The sequence below is a fragment of the Megalobrama amblycephala genome, linkage group LG17 (genome assembly GCF_018812025.1).
Source record: "Megalobrama amblycephala isolate DHTTF-2021 linkage group LG17, ASM1881202v1, whole genome shotgun sequence".
Lineage (NCBI taxonomy): Eukaryota > Metazoa > Chordata > Actinopteri > Cypriniformes > Xenocyprididae > Megalobrama > Megalobrama amblycephala.
Window position 1 is genome coordinate 39993313 of NC_063060.1, and position 7854 is coordinate 40001166.

The following is a 7854-nucleotide window of genomic DNA, read 5'->3' on the forward strand; positions in this document are numbered from 1 at the left end:
AAAGAAGAAAAGAAAAAAAATCTTGTTTCTGTTTGAATTAAGATTATTTTTCTTACTCCAAGTGGCAGATCATTTTACTTGTTTCAAGCAAAAACTCACTTAATTTTGTTTTTCCCATCACAGAAAACAAGTAATATCTTATGCCATTTTACTTATCTAGTAAATGCATCTTGATTTAAGAATTTATAGATATTTATAGATATTTGGACTGGAAACAAAACAAAAATAGAAAAAAAAAAAAATTCTCCCCAGTGTAGACGACAGTGTCTTGGATTGGATCTCGAATGAATTTATGATGCTAACTGCAAATTCTAACCTGTTAGGCATTGCAAATAAGAGATAAAAGCTGTGCCCACTAGAGGGAGCCACAGGATAAGAAATCTTTCAAGCCTGATGTTTTTCTGTTGATCAAGTTTAAACACGCACACAAATGAACTGGTGTGGCTGTAACAATTATGGTAACACTGAGCCAAAAGACTCAAAAAAGAGGTTGAAATCAGATCTGCTTCTGCCTGGCCCAGATTGATTGATGTAAACCGGGTTAACCCATGCTACCAGTAAAGAGAAAAAAAGTTAAGAAAAAGAAAGAAAATTATAGAAGGAAAAGAGATTCATCCAATCACTGATCGAGCTGCAGTGAGAGACACCCCTAAGAGCCAATAGTAGCGGCGCATTCATAAGTCCCGCCCACTGGTCGCGCCGGCGCTGCTTTCAGCGTGAGCAGATGAGAGAGAGAGAGAGTCAGAGCAGATCAGCACAGAGCAGACAGTTTCTCCAGAAAATCCACTCATCTAACTGGAGATGTGATTGAGTGCACTGAAAGCGGAGCTTTTGAAGTCGATGCGTCAGCCTGAAGAGAGAGACGGAGCGGATCCCAGAGTGCATCAGCGCTGTGAGTAATCTTCCTTGTGTGAATAAAGATATGATTCTACTTTGCTTTAGTGAGTGAAATTCCAGATATTAATCCGAATATAATCTAAATAACATGTCGAAGTTTCTACAGTGATTGATTCTGAGCCGTTTTGAGTAGGCCGCGTGCGCACAGCGCGAGCTGAACTGATTAGCACATGGGCTAAAGCTAACACGCGTAAACATGATAATTGTGGCATGAAATGAGGTAAAGAGTGATATATGAGTGTCAGTGTGTTTAATAACTGCCTGTTAATGTTTAATTTGATTGTGTCAATTTGAGATATTCATATGATTTATGGAAATGTCTGAATCAAAAGTTAATTGTCGTGTTTTGCAAGGCCTATCTTTCTATGTGTGAACGTGATAATTATAGTTTATTCTGGTCAATAAACCTAAATATATCTTTCACTTTACAACAGGGGGTCAAATATTGTTACACACTTTTAGCAATTTATAAATAAAACCAGCACTAATTAAACGTCGTTACTAGCTTTTTATTGTTCAGTTTATTTAATTGGTGAAGTACCTTACTGCTCAAAAATAATATGGTTTGCAAAATAATGGTTAATATGTCCTTACTAGCCTATATGTTAAAGGGCATGTTGCAGGTTAGAGCTTCAGTGATTCAATGTATAGATAAATAATGTATGAAATAGATTTTCTTGAAAAAACACGTATAAATACGCTAATTAGGCTTCTGGAGTCGTTTTTTGTGAGAGAATTTTACTTCCGCATCTGAAAAATGCCAAATCGGAAGTGACGTAACTGAAGGGAGCGAGATCAATATAAACAATAGGAAAACAATGGATCGCAATGACAGTTCGGACGCTGAGGAAATTGTAAATGTTTATTCACACTCGTATAACAAACCACAGCCATACAATTAGCCTGCTATGTGGCCAAGAGAGCAGCGACAGGCCAGGATTAGACCGAATAACGGTCAAACGAGACAAATTGAGCTGTTGTGTGAGGAGAAGCAGTGGAGAACAGGGCAGAGGCCGGTGTTAGCTTATAGATATCAAGGGTGTGATTCTTCCGGAAAAATCCGGAAATCCGGCTTTTCCGACCTGAAAATGATGCTCTCGTAAATCATGCAAAAAAAAAATTGGGGGGTCAGGGTTGCGGCGGTTGCGATGGGTCGAGTATGGTTGAGTATTGGTAAACATAATGACTGCTCACCACTGTCAACATTTTTTGTGCCTCTGATTCATGTCGTCATGTCACTCCGCAAGTTGTCCAATCATTTGTCACGATTGAAGTTCAAAGTGTACGCGCACTGTTATGAATGCGCACACACCCAACCGCGCCCAACCATCTACTCACGTGAACAGCTTCAGTGAACACGGATGATTCAGATAAGCAAATCCATATTGTCTTTCATTTTTATATGCAGGTCTAGTAAAATTTAACCTATTGATCTATTGATCATTTTTGTCATGATTCCATAACATTAATGTTAAACGATTCTGGGCTAATTTAGCAAAGTAATGGTATTTGAAGCTGCTGGTGTCTCTGGAGTCTCGAGAAGCTCTCCATGCTGGCTGGCAGTTGTGTGTAAAGATGCATTTTAGACACCACTAACCAAACCTAACAAAGAGAAACATTTACAGTGGGTGTAGAAATACATTTTCAAACAGTTTTATTGCTGTGGTTTATTTTTTTTTTTTGCTGCATGGGATAGTGCATAGTGCATTGTATTTCAGAAGGCACTATCCTCCTTTTTATACCATAACTGAAAATGACCAGTTATGAACTCACATATCTTGCAAAAGTCATTTTAATACCCTCAGAGAACCTAAAGGGACCTTCCATCTCACTTCCCAGTATTCCAGCCCAAATCATCACCCACCAGCTCCTTGCTGACGTCGCAGTCTTGTTGGAACGTGGTGGCCATTCACCAACCATCCAGAAATCCATCCATTTAGACCATCCATTGTAGTACGGCATTAGTCAGTGAATAAAACTATTTAAAAATGAGTCTTCATGTATTTCTAAACCCACTGTAAATGTTTCTCTTTGTGAGGTTTGGTTTGGAGTGGCTGAAATGCATCTTTACGCACAACTGCCAGCCAGCATGGAGAGCTTCTCGAGACTCCAGAGACACCAGCAGCTTCAAATACCTGTTTGCTGCTCAACACTGGCTTTTTTATAGCTGCCCTTTTAATACAATTCATTTTTTTGACAGGAACTTTCCTCAATAAGCCTTTATCTGACCGAGTTCTGCTGTGCTCTAAATCACTCACAAATCTTAAGATAATTCGATAATCTCCATTCAGTTTCACACAATATTAGTTGTTTTCATGCCTTTTGCACAACATTGCACCATTTCATGCTTTTCATCTTCAGAAAGATCTTTCTTCCTCCCCATATTGCATGAGAACTGTGACTTGCTTAATAATGTGGAACAACCTCTAAGTAGGGTTTCCATAGATCTGGCAAATTATTTTGTCTGAGATTGATCCCAGTTATCTAAAAAGACATGGATAAATAAACAAACAATAATTTTCTTAGAAAAACTAAAATCTGAATGTTTATTGTACAGAAATCTTACTGATTTGTCTCTTGCATAATAATTTGGAACGCAGTGTATATCAGCACGGCTGTGATTCATCCGTAGGCACGAGGCCGCAAGTAATCACAGAGTGCTGATATACAGCCATATCACACGGCTACGAGTGTGATATTGCTCATATATATTCATTGGATACTTTTTTACTCTTACTCAAGTAACTATTAAGATTATTACTTTAACTCTTACTTTGAGTAAATATTAAGTACTTGTATTTTACTTTACCCACCTCTCCGGCAGAGGAATGTTAGCAATAGATGGTTTGTTATAGTTATAATCTTTGTGTAATTATTGAGTGATTTGGAGGATTGTGTGTTTTGAGTGGTCACAGCACTGTTAGATTTGCACTGTGACGGGTGTTTTATTTGTGTTGATTTCATATTGTTTGTTAAAGACTGATGAAAGTGCTTTATGTTTTTCTGTTTGATAGATCTTCCTTTGTGGAGTTTATTTATTTTTGTTAATTGAACTCTGTTTGTACCAACCGCTAAGGCTCTATATGTGTGCATAAGAGGAGTTTTTAACCCATCTTTCCATCTTTCAGGAGCCAGTCTGTGTGGGAGTGCTTTCTTCTGCAGTCATCTGGGTCTTTCCTCCACTGCGTGAGGTTCAGCATCTGTGCAGTGTGTGTGTGTGTGTGTGTGTGTGTGTGTGTGTGTGTGTGTGTGTGTGTGTGTGTGTGTGTGCTCTTGAGGCTGTGGGTCTTTGTCCTAGTTTCTTCTTCTCTCTTCTTCCCGCAGGCGGTGTTGAACCTGTGAAGCTGGCCCGCCACCCAACGCGAAACGTCGGCAAAATAGTCTCAATCGTTTGTGCTGCTTTGGTTTTTAGATATTAAAAGAATATTTATCCATGGGTTTCAAAGACGTCACTTCCGCAATTCCCGCCGCCATCTTTGTGTCGGAGATGGCAACTAACAGCGCTTCGTTGATCTGATGATCATCTTTAGCTTCAGCGCGAGCGCTCAGCAACACAAAACATTATCTACGATTGTGGCTGTCATATTAATAACATTTTAATTGTATATGCTATTGTATTAAAATGTTGTGAATTCTAGTGTTTCGGCGTGTTATACAGGAAGAACACATCCACAACAGGAGCTATTCTGACTACGTCACTAGTTCAGGTTCATGCGTGCATGATTTTGTGCAAATATAAGTGTAATGTTATGTTTATGTTGTATAAATATATGAATTACCCTGTATAGGATGTGTTCTGTTGAGTTAACTGACCTTCTATCAGAGCGCTTCAGTTTACGGGTGTTCATTCAGCGCGCGTAACGTTAGCTCAAACAGTAATGTTATCAAAATGAGATGATTTGAGGAAAAAATCTGTTATTGTTCGTGATCCTTATTAATCAAACCATGTGTTTATGAAAATAATACGAGAACAATATAAGTGCTAGTTATTAAAAAATAATGCATTCTTTTTTTTGAAAAAATATGAAAGTTTTACAGTAGTAAACATTTTCAGTGACTTAATCATTGCTGTTTTGAGCTGCGCTCGCTGAAGCTGAAGAGAACCAAAACCCATAAACTGAAGGTTAATTAACTCAACGGAACACGTCCTATATAAATGATATTTATACAGAATAAAAATTGTTTATAAAAATTACTAGTATTTGCACAAAATCCCGCACAGATGAACTTGAGTAACGTAGTCAATAATGCTCCTGTTGTGGATGCATTCTTCCTGTAACTGCGAAACACAGCAAATAGGCCCAAAGAATTCACAACGTTATATTACATGTATATACGCTTATAATATCATGTATAAGAAGACAGTCCCGATCATATTAATGTATTGCCTTACTTTTTGAGCGCTCGCACTGAAGCTATAGATCAGGGGTCTCCAAACTCAGTCCTGGAGGGCCACTGTCCTGCAGAGTTTAGCTCCAACCCCAAATAAACACAACTGAAACAGCTAATTAAGGTCTAATTAAAGGGTTAGTTCACCCAAAAACGAAAATTCTGTCATTAATTACTCACCCTCATGTCGTTCCACACCCGTAAGACCTTCATTCATGTTCAGAACACAAATTAAGATATCTTTGATGAAATCCGATGGCTCAGTGAGGCCTCCATAGCCAGCAATGACATTTCCTCTCTCAAGATCCATTAATGCACTAAAAACATATTTAAATCAGTTCATGTGAGGACAGTGGTTCAATATTAATATTATAAAGGCCACGAGAATATTTTACAAAATAACGACTTGTATAGCGATGGCCGATTTCAAAACGCTGCTTCAGGAAGATTCTGAGCTTTAAGCATGCTAGAAACTTGCAGATAGATGTGTTGAGGCAAGTTTGAGCTAAACTCTGCAGGACAGTGGCCCTTCAGGACCGAGTTTGGAGGCCCCTGCTATAGATGATCATCAGCTCTGCGGGTTATTTACGTCAACAAAAGAGAGATTAATCAGATACTTATACTTCATAAATTTAATATTACGAGTTTTATCTGCACAAAATGACGTGAATGCACAAGTGAAGCTTGAACTAAGGTACGTAATCAGTGTTTAACCCCAGTAGACGCGCTCTTCCCACAACAACACGCTGAAACAACAACAGAGAATTCACAACGTTTGGTTACAATAGTGTTCCCATTATAATGTTATGTAAATGACAGTCCCAGCTGTTATTGAATGTTGTGCGTTGCTGTTTGGCTGCCAGTGGTGTGGTCCTTTCTGAGTGAAGCCAACAATTACGCCGATCTAACTCCTTTGGGATCGAATAAAATTGTAGTTCGGGGTTTCTCTGACGACTGTTAAAACGGATAACGGCACCACATATCCCAGACTTGTAAATACTTGTAAATAAACAAATCTCGAGTCGTTTTTTCATATTTTTATTTTTGTTCTAATCCGCCAAATGGAAAAACAATAAAACCAAAATGGATAAACGACTTGAATATTCAATCTCTACATGGGCGGGAATAAAACGCCCCTTTCCGCTGATTGGTCAACCAAAGATCAAGCCGCGCCATCAGTTCTCAGCTCCAGAATCAGCGCAACAGTAGACTATTATATCCGATACATTTACAGAGTTTATTGAAACTACATTTAATCTCGCTCTCATCAAACAGCCAGACTAATAAATAGCGCGACACAACCCGTGCCGGGGCAGAGCCTAGACAGAGCTTTCTTCTGTATTCATTCGCGTGCCGTGAAATACTAATTTATCGTATTAAATATTGGCATCTGCTCTCACAACTAGCCAAACTATTTGGCACACTTATTAGTCTTCTTATTCAGCTGACCAGCTCTCAATCTGTGTGCCGGAGGCTGCGCGCCGCACTGGACAGCGCGGAGAGAATGCATAAGAGCTGTTGTACTGAAGCTCAGAGCAGAATCGATTCAAGGGTCGAGTCGTCTTCATTTATACAGCGCTTCTTACTGTAACGATGTAGCGGTTATTAATCAATTTATGGGTAGAATATGAATATAGTAATTCATAAGGTTTTATGAATTATTATGCACATATTGACCCAAGGGGGAATTAAACATATATTGTGAATCAATTACAACGAATTATAATTGATTACATATGTGATTAGTTCAGGTTCAATAATTATTTAGAGAAACTACCAGCTCGTCCAGCAAACCGCTGCTTCTCATAGAATATTATGAACGGAGTTATTCTCTGGCCATGAGAACAACTTGCTATTATAGCATCAAAGCATAAAACGATCGAAAACGTTAAAGTGACTTGGTCTTCAGTTGAAAGAACAAACAGAACAATCGAGCGTGAATAACGTTTTAATATATGTAAACTACGAATACAGAGAGGTTATACGTCTAAATATATATACAAGAATATACACACATATGTACAAGAGTGGAAGTAGAGAAGGAAAGAGAGAAGGCAAGTAGCAAACTTACAAAACAGTCCTTGAGGCCAGCGTGGAAATCAGTTTCATCATCTAAGATTGAGAAACGGCAGTATACTTGCATTGGTTGTGCGTGTCGAATTTCAGTTTAGCGCTGGTGCAGTTCGTTGGCTTCTTCCGTTCCGCGGGAAGGTTTGAACTGAGGACTTGAGAGTAAGTTTCGCTGGAAGATGGCGGTCCCGAAGCTGAGCGCGATGGCAGCGCGTGGTCACCGGAGACGTCTGGGAGAGACGTGCACGAGGTGCTCGTGAGACAATCGGAAGAACACGCGTGAATGATTCAGGTCCGTCGGGAGCACACACAGGAGAATCCTGGTGTTCCTTTTTATGACAGATAGGCCGACACACCTCCTTGAGGTGGAATGGCCAATGACATTGATGCAAAGTTGGCGGGCAAGCTCTTTCTTTTGGTGCTCCTTTTGAAGTCACCAAAGTGAGGAAGTTGGAGTTTTCTGTTTACCCTCACGGGTCCACAAAGGTGTCAAGTGGG

The 7854-nt window shown here is 39.3% G+C and overlaps 1 long non-coding RNA gene across 2 annotated transcripts; it reads left to right on the forward strand.

Annotated features, from left to right (window-relative positions):
• The first annotated feature begins 288 nt into the window (after positions 1-288).
• On the forward strand, positions 289-5504 carry LOC125249958. 2 transcript variants are annotated; one of them, XR_007180695.1, is made up of 3 exons: positions 289-892; positions 4026-4088; positions 4222-5504. It is a non-coding gene; the product is annotated as an uncharacterized LOC125249958 (long non-coding RNA). The 2 variants fall into 2 exon arrangements; XR_007180696.1 differs by having other exon boundaries at positions 4026-4083.
• The last annotated feature ends 2350 nt before the right edge of the window (positions 5505-7854 follow it).